Source organism: Solea senegalensis, linkage group LG18, assembly GCF_019176455.1.
Source record: "Solea senegalensis isolate Sse05_10M linkage group LG18, IFAPA_SoseM_1, whole genome shotgun sequence".
Taxonomy (NCBI): domain Eukaryota; kingdom Metazoa; phylum Chordata; class Actinopteri; order Pleuronectiformes; family Soleidae; genus Solea; species Solea senegalensis.
In genome coordinates this window covers 5,882,908-5,905,370 of record NC_058041.1, presented here as the reverse complement: position 1 = coordinate 5,905,370, position 22,463 = coordinate 5,882,908, and the positions used below count along the sequence as shown (strand labels likewise).

The window sequence follows — 22,463 nt, the reverse complement described above, 5'->3', positions numbered from 1 at the left end:
TCCATTGACTCCGAGAGAAGCCGAGCTTCCCTGGAAGTAACAATTTTGCCGCATTTGTCCAATCATCGTCAAGCTCACCGCAGTGAAAAAAACCTATTCCGTGCCGTCCCATAAAGCAGCGAAAATCACATGAAAAGATAGCTGTAACACGTTCTTATCACATTCCAGGGCACGTTTAGTTTTGAAATGTACACAGGGTTCTCACCAGGATTTTTTCACCATAAAAGGGGAGGACACCACAGGCGTGAGTATTGTAGGGGGGTCCCGAGGCACATAATTCATAACCCTCTGAAACACTATTTCCTGCATTTTGAGGGCCACATTTAAAGTAAAGCTATTATTATGTCAGTACTGATTAAAAAAGGACAAAAACAACACAAAAGCCCCCCTACGCCGGTTGATTCACAGTGTGGGGGATCAAAATCACAGCAACTGCGCTGGCGAGAACCCTGGTAGATATTTGACGAGGAAGCTGAGTCTCCCTTTTCCGTCTTAGAGCAATCACCACTGGTGGTTTCTGAGAGAGAGAGGGAGAGAGAGGGAGAGCAGTGGCTTTGTAGCATCAATGAATGACAGCTCTGTCAAACTCATTGCACTTCATGTCAACCGCATGGTTCTGGTTGAAATGAGTGCAGTGTGGAGGTCAATGTCACATGGTGGGAGGCAAGTATTCAAGAGCAGCAGCGGTCACATCCCACTGTTTTGCTATCAGTCTGGCCAAGCCTGGGTGATCAATGTCAAATGGCAGCAAGGTATATATACAGTATGTGTGTGTGTATATATATATATATACGTGTGTGTGTGTGCGCGTGCCAGGAGGGATCATCCTTTGACAGGACTTGGCTATGCTTTCATTCACCGGTGACACGGCTGTTTAATCACATGTGTCTAGAGAAAACGTATGATTGTGTTCACTTAAACACAAACTATGGAACATATGTGCCATGTTAAGCAGCTGAAAAAGTTTGGCTCTCCGTTTGTCTTTTGGGTGAACTTTAGAAAGGCGTATAGTGCACTTTAAAATATCTTTGAGGAGAAATTGAGATCAGAAAACTTTGAAAGGCCAACTGGGCCTCTGGGTAACTCCTTTTGTCTCACTTTGCCTCTTCTTCTCTCTCCAAGCTTGCCTTTCATTTTCTTTAATTATATATTTTCTTGGAATTTTGTTATTTTTTTGTACATGTTGACGTTGAAAGCTTTAAAGATCACATGATCCCGCTCTTGATATGTCCTTGATGATAGGGACTGTATTGTAATGGGGTGTGTGTAGGTAGACCCCATTGGCTTTAGGGCTTATTAGCGATAATTCCTGATTCATTTTACATAATAATAGCAAAGACCTCAGAGAGGAAGATGAAAGTGCTGTCAATGAGCTGCTACTTTGAAATGAAAAAGGATTTTTGAAACCTGCTTGATCGCAAACTACCCCCTCTTTCTTTTCTCCTGCCGAAGAAAAGCCCTGTGCATCATCATCGATTGCTCTCAGAGATGTTCAAGTATTTTCCATAAACTCTCCGGCTTTGTCAAACATTCTTTTCCATTCCATCTTATTTAGACCTACTTAGACTAGGACAAAGCACCTGGCTTTTATAATAGTGTAACACACCACATCACTCAACCCGCTCACCAAGGTTTCCACGATCATCTCCATTACCACTCTCCAGCAGGTAATTGACTCTTAGACACATCTGCTTCAGAGTTAACGCGCCTCTCTAAAGAAAGGGGGTTCGGGGGCCCTTTGAAGAAGCTGCAGGTTTACGGCTTAAAAGCGCTCGTCTTCACTGCTGCTGATTTAAAGTCAGCTGTCAGTGTCAGATGAGGAGGCAGGAGTTGCCTTTGGAACTGCCGCCACCTTAATCATGTGACTCACTTCAAAGAGCAGATAGGGTTTTGTGATAATGAGAGAGAGAGGGAGAGAATGCCTTGCAGTGTCACTTAGCTGTGTAACTGTGAGCGGACTGGCTGCCTTCGCTGTCCAGGTTCAGGGAGTCAGCGTTCGTCAGTCGGAGGTAACACAAAAGGGGCTCAGAGGATTCCAAAACCTCTTGGACCCCACGCTGGGGCTCCTGCTAGATGAAGTGCATGGCAGTCCGCATGAATAAGAACTTTGTGATATGGGGTTTATTTCTGTAAACGTTCAATGAACATCTCTGAAGTTACTCAGCTCGTGAAGAAGTATTAAGTGCAATTTTGCATGTGTGAGCAGTCTGTGCTCCAACACAAAATACCGTCAAGGTCGTGCTTGAAGGGAACGACGTCTAGTTACACACAACCTTGGTGTTATTAAAATATGATTTCACTTCAGTCCTACACACCGTCATATATATTTCTGAATACCACGATTATTGAATGACGCCGCCTTTGTGTTAAGTTGTTGAAAACATGAAAACAAACGCCTTTATTGTACAGTTCCACTTTTTTTTTTTCTCCCCACCTGCACACATTTCAGTCCCGTCGTATAAAAGATGCATCGGCCTGCTTTATGGCACTGACTGTTGGCTCTGGGATGTAAATCATGTGCAGCTGAATCAGCCAATATGAACATATTTCCCGGGGACACAGTGAAGGTGTGAGCGTCTACTATATAGCCTGGCATGTGGGCATTTGCATACGCGTGCCAGGGTTTATGCGAGTCCACGCCGCGCCAGGTCTTTCGGCAGGCAGGCAGGCAGGCGGGAGGGCTGGGCAGCCGGGTCAGGTGGGTGTGGTTGGCCTGGTGTGGTGGGTGTCTCTGTGGCCCCTGCCTCGTTAAGTGAAGAGCAGTAATGGATGTCAACAGCCTGGCCTCCTCTTACTGTGTCAACATTAATCATCAGGCTTGGATGGCACTGCTCCACACTGCTCTGCTTAGCATTCAGGGCAGAGTGCAGCACCGTCAGCCACACACACACACACACACACACACACACACACACACACACACACACACACATACATAGACTCAAGATTTCTCACCTTGTTTCTCGCAGTCGTTCATATTTGATTATTTGGCTGTCTCTTCTGTTCTCCCCGTGTCTCTCCACTTAACCCTTTAACACTGAGTGTATCGCAGACGTCACGTTTGCATTACCGTAATTACGCGACTGTTTGTGCTATTCCTAGAAAAATTCCTACGGTTTCTGAAAGCTGAGAAGTTGCAAGTCAAAGTCAATGTGTGGCTATTACGGTCATTTCGCTCGCGCTGTTGCAGGAAGCCGGCGAATCAGCGTCTTTGTCGCCAGAGAGGAGAGAGTTGGAATAACACCTGTACATAACTTTCAATTTTTTGGCCTGTTTTTGGAAACTGAGACAAATAGTCAAACAAATGTTATTTTAAATATGTTTTAAACTGTTCGATTCAAATTTAACACACAAAAAAATCTGGTATTCAGGTACAACTGCAGGATTTCTTTCATTTTAAATTCCTAATACACTATTTTAACATGCAGTGAATTGTAAATAACCGCCAGATATTGAAAGTTATTGAGAGTAAAAAGCATTTACTCACAGGACATTTTCCAGGCGGACATTTTCAGGCTTGGGTGTTAAAGGGTTAATAGCCTACAATCCCAGTCATCACTCTACCAGAGCTTGAGAATGAATGAGAGTGTATGTGACACCTGCAATGCTGCTGTGAATGCAGTGTGAAGGGAAGATGAAAAAGTAGCTTTACAGTTCACAGGCGTTCAAATTAACCTGTGTATCGCCTGTAGTCGGACGTCTCCCCAGTGACAGGCTCATTAAAGTGCATTAACTGATACCCACTTCGCCTCTTATACAAGTTGCAACAAAAAAAAACTACACAAACAGCTGGCAAAATAATATGTTTGTTTATCATACTGTGTTCTAATAATTTAAATCCCCTACACAGTGCACTTTTTCACATCCTCAAAGAAGTTCTACTATGTAATGAACACAAGTAAAATGTGTTTGTGTGTGAGAGAGTGTCTGTGTGTGTATTCTAACATAGTATTAGCCCTGGCAGTGTCTTTGGGTCTTCCCGTTAAGCCCCAGGCTCTGTGCTCCATTAGCATCAGGCGCATGGAGCTACTTGGCATTCAGGGGTCTTTGAGGCTTGCACCATCCCGGGAGACAGGGCCTTACTTGGGGGGGGTTAATGAACCCTGGGCTTGGCCCGGCCTGCAACATTAATTGTTTCTGCAGCTCTGGCAGACCTCTTCCTCTTCCTCTTCCTCTCAGCTGCAGAAAACTCTCTGCAGCATGTTGCATTTAAGAGATGTTTTTCATTTGCACCAAGATGAATCGTCTTTGCCGGTGTTTATTTTTAAAGCGAAAAGAGGCGAAAGGAGGGAGACTTTCCGGGGGTTTCTTCTTCTTCTTCTTCTTCTTCTTCTTCTTCCTTTCCTCACAGTGTTGGGGTTATTTCTCTCTCTCTGTATCTCTCTCCATCATTTACTGCTCCTCTATGTGTGCACCGAGGCTTGCTGATCCGTCTCTGGAATATGGAGGCAGATAATATCTCTGAGGATGAATTATGCCGACACGGTCAGCATGTTTGACCACACACACACACACACACACACACACACACACACACACACAGAAATACACACACTGCAGAGTGTTTCCTTGTGCTTTTGTTTAACTTTGGAATTTGCTGTTATAAAAATAGGGTGAGACATCATGACTGACAGCTGAGACTGACACAGTTGATTGAGCGAATGTTTCAGTGGAACCTTCTTCACAACCGTTCTGGCACCAGTACGAGATAGCAGCACCCATATCCAGAATATTTTGGCTTCCTATTTGGACAGTGGGAGAAAGTAGAGAACCGGTACTCCATCTTTTTATATGGTCAACTGAGTGTTTTTTTTTTTTATTAATATCAGAGTTAAATATCTCGATCCTGACAGCTACTGTGGCGTGGGTCTTCTCTCAGTCTCTGTGGTCTGGAAATAAACCGATAGGAGGAAAAACAATTTTAGTATTCCACAACACTTTATCCAGTCAGGAGCCAGAACTCCACTAAGAGGCAGTCCTCTCTGCTTGAGAGGATAGAGGGCTTAATGGTGAATAAACGCCTCCCTCGCAGCAACGGACAGGAAGTTAGCCAGAAGTTAGTCAAGGGACGACCTCATTGACGGCAAGTTTATTCGGTTTTGTGTCAACTTGAGAGCTGTGTTACCACAGTATTCTCCTCTCTATGCTGTTCAGTTCTACCTCCACTGATTTCAAAATGCTGGACGAGGCGTTGTTCACATGCAGCATCTTTTGCTCGAACAAATGGACAAGCATCAGACACGGTTATGGTCCACATCAATTTGGATGCACCTGTTTTTCTGGGCATGTCCGAGTGGAGTCCGGGAACTTTTTGGAATCCGGTGTGTGCTTTTTCTACACTCAAAACTGGCCTTTGTCTACTTTGTAATCCTCCATCATCCAAACGAACCTCCTAAGTCAGTTGATGAAGAAGATTCACACACATATCTAACAAAAAAGCTGAGGTGATGGAAATGCGGCATTGGTATTCTTTTATTTTTTATTCCAAGTATAAGCTATTAATTATTTCAGTGAAGCTGTGGCAACATTGATCATTTCAGCAGCTCCAAGGTTTTGGTCGCTGAGTAAACTCCTCCTTCCTGGCGTTTTTCTAGCATCTTTTTTTCGTATTTATTTTTTTTTAAACTGCATCTGAACAGTTCATTGACAGACCCGGAATGATTACACCATCTTTATGCTTCTCTACCAGGGCTGCAACAAACGATCCTTTTCATAATTGATGAAGTTGTTTGCTCAATAAAATGTCAGAAAATGTTAAAAAAAAAAAAACTTTTAAAATGATGATGTTCTCAAATGTTTTGTTTTGTCCACGTACCAAAATGATTCAATTTTAATTATTTTTTTGTTATACTTAGCAATAAAACCAGAAAATATTAACATTTGAAAATTAAATTTGGATTATCAAAAGAGTTTAATAACCCAACCCAATTAATAATTCATTAATGGATTAATCATTACCGCCATATTCTCTACTATGTTGTTGTTGTTACACTTTGTTTTGGTGCCTCTGTAGCTCTTCTGCACATCTCTGTATTTTCCTGTTTTGTTTTGTGTTGTGCACAAAGTCAAGAGAAATATAAATCAATTCTAAAAACACAAAAGAATATCCTCAGCCCACTCAACCATGTTCTGCTTCTCTACCTTTTGTTAACCTGTAAATTGCCATCACCCTCAAATTACAATTCATCCTCCGTCTTACAGCGCGTGCAGAATAGAGAAAGGAGGCTTTTACAGACTTGTTTTTTTTTTAATGTAGGAAATGTGCAATTCCCTCTTCTTTTTAAATCCTCAATAACAATGCAGTGATCTGCACTTTTATACACCACAGTCAGCAAGTGATGGCTTTTCCTCAATGCAACAGTTTTATGAATGCACATTATTCCACTAGACCAGTTAAACCCTGTGCACTTGTATATAGTAGATGTATAAAGTCAGTCTGCAGCTTGTGATGTTAAATATCCAAAGTACCTTTTGTGGCGAGGCTTCAGATTGGACTCGCCCGCTTTCTCCTCTGCTCAGTTTATTGGGCACTGATCGCCCGCCTTGTGTTTACTCACCATTAACCGTGAATGGTCATAAAAACACATAGCTGTCACTCTTGAACAGAAATATGCCTCTAATGTGCTGATGTCAAAGCATAACAATGAAACTGAGGTGTGAGATTGGAAAACAAAACCCTTATCGCTGCACTGTAGTCGTGTGTTTGTTTGCATAGTAAATCACACCTCCCGTAGACTTCTTTATTGTGCAACAGTGAAATAACAGGGTTCGCCCGTCAGGCAGATGCAGATGGCGGATGGCTGAGTGTGCACAGTCGTTTAGCCACCGTTAGTGACTGCCAGGGCCAACATGTCACTGGGGGTTGTTCTGGGTCAGGGGTGGAAACCTTTTTGGAAACCTATCGAGGGCTCGTTCAGTGTGTGTGCGGCAGTGTATGCGACTAAATCACTCAACACACGTGTATCGCTGTCTTTCATGTCAGCCGGTGATTGTGGTGATGATACCGGTCTTTATCTGTATAGTCGTGCCACAAATGACTTGCAAAGACAGTTATTTCCTTCCTTGTATCAAAAATCAGCAGCGATTCCAGGCACAAACATGAGAAGAAAAAAGAAAAAAGTCTAATTGCTGTGTCATTCATCCGCTCTGCAACAATTTTTCACTCACCGACCTTTTAGCTTCTCGGCTATTAGCCTCCTCGCCACCAAATCTCTGTCAGGAAGCTGCTCGTGGGGCATAATTCATTATTCAAATCCGTCCAGCGGCATTTGATTTTTGCCTGAATATCACTGATTTAATCCCCTGCCTTGTTTAGTACCCATAAACACACACAGATACATGTTTTTGAATATCTCACTCTTTCTGACTCGACTGTCAAGTTATTTATGTGCGAAAAATGTGACCAGGGATATTTGTGTATTCCCATGGACTCTCACTTTAATTAAAATCTCAGTCACTCCCCGTGACAAGATCGGCCCGGTGCGAGCCCCTTTTGTGTACCGAGTTTCGGCGCGTGTACATGTGTGTCTAATTAAACAGTCAATCTCCGCTCGGTGACTGACATGAGGTAGGCTGGCCAGAAATACTAATTTAGGAAGGTGACAGAGCTGAATGTTATGGTGTCATTTCGAAGACACAGACCATGAGTCCATTTTTTGTTGTATTTTTCTACTTTGGATTAAAAGCCATAGATATTTACCATAAAATTCACTTCTCCCATATCCTTTTTTCTGCCGTGTCTGTTTTGACATCATAGCACATTTCGAGCGATACCATAACCTGTGTGAGTATCGTCCTCTTGCTGTTGCATCTTTCCACACTCACACACGCGCAAAACACTTGCACTTCTATTTTTAACATAAGTCATTCTTTAGCCTCTTTCACTAACCTTACTTCACCCCAACTTTAACCATCTCAACTACAAGGCTAACTCTAATCCCCTACTCTAATCCTAATCAGAAGAAAAATGGTGTTCGGTGCACAACTGGAACTGGTCCTCACAGAGGTAGAAGTGCAGACACACACACATGCACAAACACACACACACTGGCTGCCTAACTGGCTGTCAAAGAGTGGAGGTGAATGGAACAAAGATGTGTTGTTGTGAGCGTGACGATCAGCTCCCTGTGCCTGACCATCTGCAGCAGGCCGGGCGCAGCAGGAGAACGGGGAAATGAGGTCAGCTCAGCTTTTGAAGCTGGCAAGCTGCAGGCAGACGAGGCACCATGCAGGGACTGGAAGCTCACATGAAAGGCAATCAACCAAAATAGCCAAATATTGTTACGACTGTAGACGTGTCTGTTGCTCATTCTGGGGGCTGAGAAATTCAGGGAAAAGAATGAGTTGCTCCGTCCCCGCTCTGCTCTGCTCTGCTCCACCGTCCCCCGAGTGCTATTCCCAATTTAATTAAAAATGTACAGACGCTATTCTTAAAATATATGCAGGGTTCTGTGCATTGGCCCGTGTGCCTGTTGTGCTTATCTTTGTTTGTCTTAAACAATTACAAAAGAGCAAAGAAACCTCAGCGAAGACGCCTCAGACACCCATTGCAGAGCAGATGGTGAATTATGCAAGCAAAAGAAAAGTTGTCACTTTTCTTTAAAAGGTTTTTAATGCTGACTACTCGGCTTACTGCATCTGTATAATGTGTGTTTGCCCTAAATTCGTATACAATTTCTCTCTTGGGCAGATTCAAACCATGTAAATTGACTCATGGTAGCAGCCACACTGTCTGCACACAGTATGATTTTAGATTTATGTCAGGCAATAGTAAATTATACTTAAAAACTCCTTTAGTGCTGAAGTGGACAGAACATGCTTTAACAAAGGCCAGCTATTTTTAACTCTTTGACACCGAGCGTGTAGCTATTGACGGTTTGTGCATTCGGAAAATTTCCAACGTTTTCCGAAAGCTGAGAAGTCGCACGTCAAGGACAACGCGTGGTTATTACGGCGATTTCCCTCGTGCTGTTTCAGGAAGCTGGAGAATCAGCGTCTTTGTCGCCAGAGAGGAGAGCGTTGGAAGAACACCTGTACCTTCTTTCCATTTTTTGGCCTGTTTGTGCACATTGAGAGATAAACACTCAAACAAATGTATTGTAAATATGTTTTATACTTTTCCAATGTCAAATTTAACATGCAAAGGTTTTTCTAAATAAGCCGTTTTGTTTTTCTTCATTTAAAATTTTAACATAGATACAGTATTGGACGTTGTTCTGGAAAAATGGACAAAAGCACTTAGTGACAGGACATTCTCTGGTCCTTTTATGGTTAAATTAAGCAAAAAAAAGCCCAGACAGACATTTTGAGGCTTAGGTGTTAAAGAGTTGAGCTATAAAAGTCTTACTAAACAGTAATAAAAGCAATAATAATTATAATTATAGCTTTATGCCTTCCACTCAGACTAGGAAAATGAAATTAGAAAGAGACAAACTCATAATGACATAGTTTATCAACAATTCAATACTGTGTTTACTTCCACGACTTAATGACTGTCTTTTGAACAGCCTATGGATTTTTCATTTTACATCACAACCTGCCCTTGTGGTGAAGGACTTTTAGGAGACAAAAGTGAATCAGGATGAAACATGAACACGCTGCTCTTTTATGTATATGAAGCCGCATGTGAGCTAAAGACTTGAGGACGAGAGACGTAAAAAATGCAAGACAAACAACATGAAAACTCAGGGTCCGGTCATTAGAGATGTCTCCACTGTGCAGGAGAATTGATCGTTCATGCAGGTAGTAAAATTCTTTACACTTGTAAAGGAGCAGAGCGTTACCTGTATTGACCTCGATGTCGGCTGCAACTGTGTTCCTCAAATACAAAGCATTTAAGGACTTGCCCGTCAGTACATCGTTGCTCTAAAGTAGAGTTTGGGAATTGAGTTCAACCCCAGGTCAAGTTTTTTTTGAATTATTCAGTGAGGAGAACCAGTGTAGTTTTACAAAACTGGTGTGCGACTATTATGGAAAAGGTTTGAATGTGTCAGGAAGTGTTTTTTTTTTATTTATTTTTTTTAAGTTATTTCCTATTCAGGCTTCAGCCAAATCCAACTTAAAGCAAAAAGCATGAGACAGAACGAGATGAATGAGCAGAGTAGCGTGTGTGTGTTTATCTAACCCACGTTTGCACTCACAAAGTCAGTGTTCCATTTTTGCAGCAACTCATAGCAAAGAGTATAATATCTGTTTACTGAGATTTCAGCCTTGTGTGAGAACTGTTGTTTTCATGTGGAGTTTAAGTGCGGTGTCTGGTTAGTATTTTGCAAGCACTAACCTGTGCCGCTGTCTGCGATGCCAGTGCATTGGGCAAATAAAGCCACAAATTAATTTGCTATATTATAGATTTTAGATTTGTGTTCTGTGCTTGTATGTGCTTGCAAGCCCTCATTTCAGCACCAGGAGCTGTCCATGACCCCAACAACCGTGGTGCCAGATTGAGTTTCTGCTCAGTCGGGCTACTTTTTTTCTTTAATTCAATCAAGGCATTTATTTTTTTTACCAATCGAGTGCCAGGTTTAAAAGGTCAAACGAAAAGTCTAACTTTTTATACTGAAATGATGAAGAGGAAGGTGTGAGACAGAGGTTTATGAAGTAGTTGTTAGGCAGATGGATGTTAACTGAGGTTACTTCAGGTTAAGTTCCCAACTCCAGGCAAATCAATTTGACGACGAACTGGACCAAATCAGATTTGTATTAAAAAAACATCTGCCTTCGACAACAACCAGTCAACAAGTAGCATCATACAGATGCATAGAATTATCTGTCTGTCTGTTTGCCGCTCTGTCTTCCTGCCTCTCTCTCCGTCTCTCTCTCCCTCCCTCCCTCCCTCCCCTCTGGCATACATGACAGCAGCAACAAGGACAAGCTGTTTTCCCTGCTGATAAATATTCTAACACGCCGTGCCTGACAGGTCGGGTCCACCAGGCAGGAATTGGAATGGACAGGCTGTGTGTGTCTCTCTCTGTGTGTGTGTGTGTGAGTGAGTGTGTGACAGTCATGGTGCCAGGGCCGCATTCTGAATTGGCCTGAGATGCTTCTTCCAGACGGAACCCAACAGATTTTGTGTAACTAGACCTCTGCTCTTCCCACCCCTCCCTCCCTCTATCCATCCATCCATCCATCCATCCATCCATCCATCCACAGAGACCCTTTCTCACTCCACCCTATGCTCCCATGCTTCAACAGCTCACCTAGAGGAGGAGAAGAAGGAGGCGGAGGCGGAGGAGGGCTGGGTGCTGCCAGCCTGGAAATGCTACTAGAAATGCTGACATGCACAGCCTGGCATCCCCTCACTTGGAACAATCTCTCTCTCTCTCTCTCTCTCTCTCTCTCCGTAGTCCTCTCTCCTCTCTCTCCCTCTTTTCTCTCTCTCTGTTCCCTCACATTTCCTTTGCTGTCCAAACGACACAACATCAGGCTAAAGCAGAGAATGGAGTGGGCTATTTTTAGAAAGATTAGATAAAAGGGGGGATAGGGCCTCCTTTTTCACCAAACACAGGGGATTATGTTTTATTATTTATGTCTCTCTCTTTTTTTTCTTTCTTCCCCCCTTTTGCTGCTCCGCGTCTTCCACTTTTCTCCCGTTTCCCTTTGTACCGCCTTGCATTGTAGGCAGCTGCCAGTTCCTGTCCCCCTAATTGCTGTTTCTTCATGGATGGCTGTTCTCTTTCAAGCTAAAGAGGCTTAATCCAACGCAGCAGAGAGCGACAACAAATTCTGTGAATGGGGAGGGAAGTGAAAGTGTAAAAAAACACAACAACACACAGAGTTCTGAGTGCTCATGTGCTGGCAGAAATGAACTGGTTAATGGATGTGCTAATTGTGACAGCCAGATGCTAGGAAACATGTATGTGGTGTTGAATGCTGCGAGTGAACATGTTGCTTAATGACAGTAAACATTTTTAATTAGGAATATTAATATGTTAATTTATTCCCCGTGTAGAATCTCATTCTCGCGCATAAATATGTGGGAAACGTGAGGAGCGGGTTGGTGCGTCGCTCCCTCTCAGATTTGATGAACATATGGGCGTCCATGAGACATGACGTGGCGTGTGGAGCTCCATTATAATCAGATTTTTGCTCGGTCACACTTCGGTCACACTTCTTCTTCTTCGGGTCATCACGGCGGATCATCTCGTTAATGTACCACCAAGATTATATCAGCATCATCCAATCCATCTATAATCAGAATTAAGCACAGATACAAATCCAAACAATTACACTGACAGTACTGATCAGTGTATGATAAACTCACAACCAAAATACTGGGCTGGTGATGTGTGGTCACATGACTTGAAAACATGAAAATGTTGCATGGCTTTCTTTTTACGTTTTCTAGAGTGTATAGATCAGGCTAATCACCTTTTGAAAACTGAATATACACATGAAGGTTATCTTCAATTTTTTTACATACAGTACATTTTGTGTATTTATAGTATAATCACACAGTATATCTACAGATACATATTGTATATTGTGTTTATGATACATATCGGATTCAAGATTACACTTCCCCCCTGCTTAGTTGTTGTCACTGGGATCTGCTGTCGCGTAGGATTATAACAGTACTATATCTGTCTGTCTGTCTATCTAGAGCACTCTTTGCCTCTCTCTATCTCTCTCACACACACACACACACACACACTGAACAGCTATTCTTCTTTGAACACTGCATTGACTTCCAATTATTTGGAAATCCTAAACTAAAGGTGTCAAACCGGCAGCCCGCGGGCCACATGCGGCCCACCACAGGTTAATATGGCTCGCGACCTCCTCTTCTTTTAAACACAGCACGTGTAGCTGAGGTACAGCTGCCAGCGAGGTCATAATAGGAATAATAATAAGAAGAAACAACTTTATTTGTATAGCGCCTTTCATACAAGGGTTGCAGCTCCAGATGCTTCACAATAAAATGAAACAAAAATTTAAAAAGAAAAGAGATGCAAATACAACAATAAAACACAACAGTGGGTGGAATAAAATAGTTAAAGCCTAAATTTTATATATATATGTATATATATATATACATATATATGTACGCTTGTTATAGTATATATATTGTTTGGTGTTTTAATTTCAGTTGTCCACAATATTATTTACTCAATTTCTGATTTATTTTTTAATTTTATTTTTAACCCGCTACTGAATTGTTGATTTTTTTTTTTCCCCATTGTTTCTCTCCCCCTCTTGACCAGACGAGACTCTCATTGTCCCCCAGGACACTTTACTTTGACACGCCTGCACCTAAACAAAGCATTTTTTCCTAATCGTAACCTGTAACAAATGAATGTCGAACCCTGATCTCAGGCCTTAACTCAATCAGTTCCGTAGAAATTAGGTTCTGCCTCATTCCAATGAGGACTACTGGTCCTGACAAGGTCAATGTTGTGTGTCAGAAAAGAGGTAACACATACAAGAACGCACACACAAACACCTGCATACACAATACACATGTGACATGGGGGACGTGTGTATTAGCACTTGTGTGTGTCCCTCATAAGGATGCTGTGCGTGTGTAGACCGTTTGTTTTTTTGATGCAGTGAAATATATCTTTACTGTCACACTGCAACTGTGTGTGTGTGGGTGAATATGAATATTATCACACACACACACACACACAGTATTGAGAGTGTGTCCGCGTCAAAGCGACAACGCTGTTGTGTTTAGAGTCGTTAGTTTAATGATGGCTGCCTCTGTCACCAAAGGTCAGCCACAATTCAGCTAACAGCAGTTCATTTGCTGTCAAGAGCACATGCCTCCACGTTGAGTGATGATTCCCAACTGAATCACAAGTCTGCGCGCGTGTGTGTGTGTGCGCACGTCCGGCAATAATCCGCGACTCTCGTTATAGAGAGGAGCGTTCAATGCCTGTGTATGTTTGGCCAAAGTATATAACGTGCACTTTATTTTCTGAGAGGGAAGACACTCCTGTTAAATCACAGCCGCAGAGCAGGACAGAGGAAGAGGTCGCTGCAGAGAGTTGGAGTTATTTACTGATAATTATTCATAATAATAATAATAATAATAATAATAATAAAAAAAAGGGCTGCAATAACTTCGCTGACCTTGCTTGACAGAAAAAAAAAGTCTTGAGACAAACATGCACTGTAAGATGCCAGCGAAGAAACTAACTGGACAACGTAAGCTGGAGTGATTTTGTATGCACGTAGCATCTTTATGTACCCACTTTACAGAATATAATCTGTCTTTAATCTCTCATCTGTTTTTGTGCATCAAATTCATGGACTGTATATAAAAATGTGTGTCGTCCTCTGATTTGACTCCAATTGAATGGATGTCTATGGGAAAAGAAGCCTGCTTTTCACTTGATTTATAACATCAGTAAACATTTTGCTGAGAAGTCAATGGTCTCATTTATTAGTTTCAGACTTTCTTTCATAGAACATAGAACGTCAGTTTTGTAAATTCTGCTCTAATTCAGAGGAAAATGTATGCTAAATCACGGCACAACACCAGTGTGATTGAAAGCTGATGTTGTCCAGTCGGTGACGTCTGTGGATATCCTGTTGCGGAAACTGTCATGGCGGCGGTCAAATTGCAAATCTCCAGGCGTCACAATGGGATTTTATTTTGCAACTGCGTCCATTTTGATACGCGGCCTATAGCTGTGATCCTGTTCTAATCCCAGTGTTCAGCACCTGCACCGTCTCCTTTCACCTCTGTCACGCTCTCTCTTTCTTTTCTCCTTCTCATTTTTCAAGTAAACATAGGTGAGTTGACTTTTTGTGCAAATGTTACTGGTTTTTGTAAAAAAAAACAAAAACAAAACAAACATATGCAGATTTGGGGGATCAGGCAAATTTGATGGTTATTTCTCTCTATGTGGCCCTGTCCAGGGTGTACCCTGCCTTTTGCCCTATGTCAGCTGGGATTGCCACCAGTGCCCCCTGTGACCCTCATGTGGAGGATACATTTGTAGAAGTTGGATGAATGGACTTTTCCACATAATTGACACAGAAATCTAAAAACTCACACACACACACACACACACACACACACACACGTTTATGTAGCTATTCTTCTTAGGACACAGTCTAAACAAAGTCTCTTCCCTAACCTTATTCCAACTTAACCAGTTCTTTTGAACAAGGTTTTGGTCTCCATGAGGGCTACTCGTCCTGACAAGGTCATTGTTTATGCCTTAATGTCCTGAGGAAGTAACAAATACAGGTATATATATGCGCACAATTGTTCGATTTTTACGTGTCAACAGTTTGAATGCACAGGTTTTGTGGGGACGGAACATTCTCAACCTTGATATGTATGTGCATGTGGACGTGGGAGGCGTTTCCTTTGTTCCTCTGAGCCAAGGCAGTGGGAACAGGATATTTACTTCCGTCCCACACCAGTGAACAGGTGTGAGGGGTCAGGCTTCTGAAGTGTGTGTGTGTGTGTGTGTGTGTGTACCGAGATTTGCAATAGAACATGTCGAGACATGGCAGTCAGTGGCATGGAACTGATTGCCCTGCCAAACCCTGACAATTACCATCCGGGCTATGAGACATCACTACACACGCGTACACACCTACACAGACACACACACACACACCAATTCCAGCCCTCTTCTTTCCCCAGCACCTAGTGCCGGTTGTCGTCCTCTGACCATCATGACATCGGACTGAGATATTCTGTGCAGTTACTATCTTTTCTCTACATGCTGTTGCTTTTTTCGCACATTTGTCAGGCCTGTGTCAAAATGCATAACACCACTAAAGTGACTTGTGTGCAGCAACACTGTCAGACAGGAAGCTACAGGTTTTTACCTGTGAGAGAGTGTAGAGCTATACTTGTGTGTTGTGCTGCTTTCACCGGCTGTGAAATGACCGTAATTGTCAAGTTTAATCCGTCGACTGTTCAACAAATATATCGTGTGTGTGTGTGTGCAGTCGAGGAAGTAGAAGTTTCCCCACGATAGTCAAGTAATGTGAAGTAAAACCTTTTTTCAACACATTCAACACATTTTATTCCACGTAAATATGAGTGTCGTGTTTTATTTTTTAAATCAAAAACAGTATCAAACGTGTGTCCTCCAATGTATGTACATAATTATTTTATCTTTAACGAAGAAGTTTTTGTTTCCAAACTCATTTCTGATTTACTAATATGTTTATAAAAATATCAGATCTGAACATGCAAGTATTATTAGTTTCTGCTGTTTATTGGGAGTCTTTATACTGTTCACATTTCAAGTTAAATACGCAAAATCTGGTGTTCGTGTACAACTGCAGTGTTTTTTCTCAATAAAACTTCGTTTTTAATTGTTAATGCACTATTTTAACATGAAGTCAGTTGTAAATAACTGTCAGATATTGATAGTTATTCTGGAAAAATGGGCAAAAGCACTTAATCCCTGGACATTTTATGTCACTTTTATGGTTAAACAGACATAGACAGACATTTTGAGGCTTAGGTGGTAAGTGTTCAAGCCAATATCTGCTGATACTGATATCATGCCAATAATATGGTGCATCCCTAGTCTGTAATGTCAATCACATTCATCATCTAAAGTAAAGGAGAAAAAAAAAGAAGGGCATAAGAAGGAAATCAAAAATGTAGGAATTTTCATGTTAAATTATTCTATGCTGGATTAAAAAAAACCAATGTCAATGTAAGTTGTTGTTTAGATTCACTGATGTTGAACTATACAGTATGTAACCGTGTCCAGGCACACACATGCGTTTTTCTTACGAGCATGAATGTTTCATTTACAAAAGCTATTTTGAGCCCACCATCATTATCTTTGTGCTCAAGTTGATCACTCCTTTAAATATGGTAATTCAGCTGGTGCAGGCTCTGGCAAGGTAATTGTTGAGCTTGTTGAGTTTGACAGTTTGCCTTGCTTTGTTTGTGGCACGTTCGCTCTCTCCGAGTAGACGTGCAACATGAAAAACTCTGCATTATTGTACTCGGCCTGTAATAAGGCTTCAGCAGGTTCGCCTTCAGATTTGAATCGTGTAGCTTCAATGTTGAGTTAATGTCACGCTCTGTTTGTATTTACGGTACACTGAGAAAAAGAAGATGATTGACAAACAACCTGAATTCATAATTTAGTAAGTTATATGGAGACAACATGCTCACTTTAGTTGAATTAATTTAGTGAATGAAGGTGTTTTTTCAGTAACTTACAGGTAACATCATTTAAGACATGCTTGTGTATCAGTTTAAAACCACTAATCAGTTCTTGGCATGTGAGCTCAGTGTGATCAAGTATTTTTGTTTATGTGCTCGTTTTGGTGGGTTCAGTTTACTGCTGTATTTTTTTGTATTTTTTTTTTTTTTGTTTTATTTAACCTTAATTTATCCAGGGACTATCCATTGAGATTAATAATCTCTCTTCCAAGGATATCCTGGCCAAAATGAGCAACGGCACCACATTTTTGCATGAATACAAAACAAGCAATTAAAACATGGAGCACAAGGATGCTGCTGCCAGTGAAATACAAGTTCTTATAAGTGTTGAAAACAATTTGAGCATTAAGTCGTTAAAACTTTAAAACATTTGGATATTAAAAGAGCAAAACACAACTCAGACAATTTTCTTATGAAACCAGACAAGGGAAGCAAAGACCACAACCTCATATGGACCCGTATCATTCCAAGACCATGAACCGAAGTAGGATGCAGTCTGTCTGAGTCTATATGTTCTATCATCACATAGTAAGAAGCAACATGTGGAAGAAAGTTTTAATTTTTGACTTCTTGCAGTAATTGGTGTCTACGTCTTTTTTTTTTTTATGAATCCAGGTTGGACCAGGGCCTCTCTGTTCACATATTGCATGTTATCCATATGCAAATATGTGTGACCGCACATGCCCCAAGGTTACAGCCATACTACAGGTGATAATCTCAGTTAGACCAGCATTTTCTCCTCATATCAGTAATCTCTATCCATACTAACACACCTGAAAATGCTTAACACATAACCAGACGAGTTGCAGACCATGTGGCTCTTCAGTCCCTCTGCAGTGGCTCCCTGTAGCTTCAAAAGAAGAAAGAAAAGTATTTAAATTGTTATGGTCTTTCAAAGTGGACACCTCTTATTTAGAGATCAAGGCGATAAATCTGTTTTCTTTTTGATATTTCGCCAACTAAAAATATGCGTCACATCCCGTGTCACGTCAGCTGCGATATTTATAAAAACCTCCCCACACTAGGCTACAAAATATAGGCCTACACATGCATGTTTTGTGTGTTCCAGCAGCTATAAAATGTCAACACTTTTCTCCCTTTTTAGTTCTTAAATTTCACAAATGCAACTTTATCCATGATGTTATCTTCATTTAATATGTTTTGTGGCTCCAGATTAATTATATTTAGGTCAAAAATGGCTCTAGACCCCTGCACTATTGGAATAGTAGAGAAGAGATCTTCCTTCTTTTTGAGCACCGCCGTGTCTTGTTTACCCTCACACAGTTCCATAATGACCAATTAGTTCTTTAACACATAAAAAGACTAACTTTGTATCTTGTGCCAGAGTTGTGTGCAGCTCTCTCAGCCTCTCTTTACCATCTTTACTATGCTATAGTTTTACTCAAGAATAGCTTTTCTGCTGCAACATGAAGTTTCAGTGACGGCAGTTTCCGGGTACATGCTGACTTAGTGTCTCACTGTCGCATTGGCACACACACACACACACACACACACACACGCACACACACACAGTACTTGAACCGAGCGGAGTCATTATTATCAGTACGTAATCAGTAATTTACATCATATACAACACCTGTGCTTTTCCACTGCAGCAATGTCAAAATAGCACGTGTGAAAAACGACGTGATGAACAAATTAACACCATATGGCGTTGTGAATAAAAATGAGTAAATGGCTGACACCACATCTGTAATTCCACCCCCGCCCCTCCTGTAAGGTGCATTCAGTTGATCTTTACCTTGCACGTGTGATTATACAAATGGATAAGTACATTTACTGTGCAGCTTCATTGTTGTCGAGGGTTTTTAATTTTGTCTTTGGTGGATGAGGCTAAGTAAAGAGCATGAACAGCAAAACAGGGCAATATGTTAATTGGTGTGTAAAAAAAGTCATCATGGCTGTGATTTTACTGTGTTTTGTAGTTTAAATGCACATAAAGTCAGTAACATAAGATACGCAGCTACTGTGCAGTGAGCGTGTGAGTGACAGCTCTTCGTCTGAAAATGATATTTAATTATGTTGCGTAGCATAATGCAACGCAGTCACACAGGAGGGAAGCGTAACTATTTGGAATAAAGACGATGGAACTCGACTGTGAATAAACACAGGATGTAACCTATATATGCACCATACAGCGAGGGACTAAAAAAGTAAATTGGGTGTCATTGCTTTTCTCTGACGTGGCACTGGTGAACATGTCACTTATTTTGCAGCATTTTCTCTTTCTCGCTCGCTCCCTCTTGACTGCGACTTTCCCTTTCTTCTGACAATGACGGGGAAGAGACACACACAGTGAAAGTGGAGCCAAAAAAGGATAAACGTGGGGACAGTGGATGAGTAAGCCAATTTGGAGGAGGGAGGAGGAGGAGGAAGGAGAGGTGGAGAAGCAGTGAAACAGCCGCTGTTAGGATTCCTGAATATTGAGATTAATTCTTTTTTTAAACCCAGCTGTTCTTAAAGAAAGAATGAGCTGCACAGAGGGAGGGAAATTTGATTAAAATTAAAATCCAACACAGCAACATGAAAGTGGATGACATAAAACACAGAATTTTCACTGTATAATGTTGTAGAGCGTCGTCAGTCTGTTTCCACCATGATCCAGTTGCTGGTGATGCACTGACCTTTAAGTCAACTTCAATTTTAGTGATAAACACAAATGTTTACTCCATTTTTTCCTCATGATTCTATTTGCACCGTGTTGGTTGCTGATATTATTATTATTGTGTATTATTTGATTTACTTCCTGTTTTATTTTGCAGTTTTTCATTGTGTAGCTGTCCTGACACAACTTCCTGTCCCCATGTGTTTTTCACTTCCTTAATTACTTGCTCCTCCCTAATTAGCTTCACCTGTGCTTGTGAACCTTCTGCCCAGCTTAGCTGGAGTTTTATTTTGCAACAGTATGTTGTTCTTTTACCTTCCCTCTCACCTTGTGGTTTGGATTTCTCTGTGTACAAGTAAGTTTTATCAAATGAAAAGAACAATGTTAAATGCACAAACAATTTACCTTGTTGTTTGTCTGGTGCCAGGGCAGTGAAGGGCAGTGAAGGGCAGGTGGGGGCAGAGAGAGTGGCTGAAAACACTGCTGACAACTAGAGGTTGGAGGCTTACAGTCGGGGGATCTGGTCTCGTACTGTGGTTGACAACCCCCTTTTTTGTATGCCAGTGAGAAGCAGTGGCTCGAACGTAGTCTATGTGAAAACAATACAAAAACCCTGGAAAAGGTATTTTTTTGTGGAGGAACATAGTTGAGAATTGTTGTGTGGAGGTAGAGATGGTGTGTTGCATCGTTGTAGAGGTTGAGAGGCTACAGTGGCTTCATGGGTTTCAGCATATGTAGATAGATGGTCACTACAGAGAGAGTGGTGGTATTGAGCTGCTGGATGAATTGACGGTGGTGGTGGTGGAGGATACAGTCTCCGTTGTCTCTTGTCCCTGCAATTACATGTGCATGTGTCCTCTGTACCGACCTGTCATATGTTTCCATCAGGCTTAACCTTATATTGATGCGAAGTAATCACTGCCGATTATTGACAAACCTCTACAAAGGTCAGAGCAATGACCACAGCTAAGGCTCATGGGAAATATGGCGCTGCCAAACTGCCCTCGAGCTCTTCCTCCTCAATGAGTGACAGTTGTTTATCCACGGCAGCGTACAGTCTGAATGTATGTGTTAACATTATGTTAAAGACTTATAATAAAATGATTTGTCCGTCTTTCTCCACCAGACAGAGGGACCGACACAGAGATGCTGACAGTCTAACACAGGCTCTCCACATTTATTCCACGTCCTGGCCAGAAGACCACAGCCACGCCAACAGGTAAGTCAAGTTTCCACCTGTTCCTAACCGTAGCTTCTTTCCAGAGTAGAGAGTTCTAAGTGCTACTGGGTAAGCTTGAGGCAAAAACATGCCTCTGCTCCTCCTCTGTTCAGTGAGTGCCAGAGAGTTGGAAAGCAGCAAAGTTGGAACAATCGGTCAATGACTCCTGCTCTGTATGTTTATGAAGCTGTGATGTAAAATATTTTAAAGTTAAAATCAGAGTGGAACAGCTCTGTGCATCAACAGCTATTACAGATCTGGAGTGTTTGCTCAAGAAGATCTAGGATAAATCTTTCAAATATCCCACAACACTTAATGCAATCAGGAGCCAAAACTCCAGTTTGGTTCGGAAAAGATGACATTGGCTCCTAGTTTAGCCTGGTATATTCCTTATATGTAGTACTTGATTTTATCATCATCATCATCACATTTTTGCAGAGAAAAAAATGACCTGTTTGTATCTTTTTATTTATACCTGCATGCACTGAGACCATTTTATAACCACGATAAGACTTACTGTCTTTACACTGTGCATATGCAACTCACCTGAAACATCGGAAAGTGGGGGAAAAAAAACAACAACCCCCAAAACAAATGGATGATGTCAAGGCAAATTCACTGCTTCATGCTTGTTGGCAGTTTCTCATTAAAAAACCCTTCAAACTTTAGGGTCTACAAGAGGCTTTTCCCCCCCGCTGTTCTGTATGACACATGAGATCCAGATGCAGATGCAGTCTTCACTTCACATACTCTGCTCATAAACATGTCTCCTACTCGGCTCCTCGTGACACCAGAGAAGAGGTTTAGTTAAATTGCCTCACTTTTTTTTGTAGTTCACGGGATGAGCTTACACAGAGTGTGGCCAGTTATTGAGTTAGCTGTCAACTTTAGGTCAGTTTGTAGTAATATATCTCCGTGTACATGAACTGGATAAGTACTTAAAAAGCAAGGTATCACAGACATTGATTGTTCTTTGTAATTCAGAATGAATTTCAAGTATCTCCAGTCCTTTTTTAGTTTTGCATTTCAGAGTTTGGTCTTTTGACTGAAGTGCTTTCATGAGCCTGAGGACATTTCTTAAACTACTATGGAAGGAAGAATGCACAAATGTTTGAATTTGTAGTTACTAAAACATTTATGTGTGTATATATAACCTTTTTTTTAACTTTCAGTTTCATATTATTAATGGGGTGAGTGAAGTTTTTTTATTTTTAAAGTAGCGTTGTTGTTGTTGTTGTTGTTGAATACCAATGTTGATTCTTGGGCTGGTGAACAATCCATGAGTATGTATGTGTGATACTTACAGGAGTTTGGTGCCTTGTTCTCTGTAGGCTTCTGTCCATTCTAGTTTAGAGTTGGCAGACATGAACCAAAACACCAAGAAGAACTTGGCTCAACGTTCTGGGGGTCTGAGGGAATTAGTGTGTGTGTGTGTGTGTGTTTGTTAACTGAGGCTGATTTGG

The 22,463-nt window shown here is 41.4% G+C and overlaps 1 protein-coding gene across 1 annotated transcript in view; it reads left to right on the top strand.

Annotated features, from left to right (window-relative positions):
- Positions 1-22,463, top strand: part of LOC122758930 (RNA binding protein fox-1 homolog 1-like) — a 319,477-nt gene that overhangs the window by 54,801 nt on the left and 242,213 nt on the right. The window contains exon 4 of the mRNA XM_044013335.1: positions 20,908-21,000. The gene's annotated coding sequence lies outside the window, so the exon portion shown is untranslated. The remainder of the gene's footprint in view (positions 1-20,907; positions 21,001-22,463) is intronic.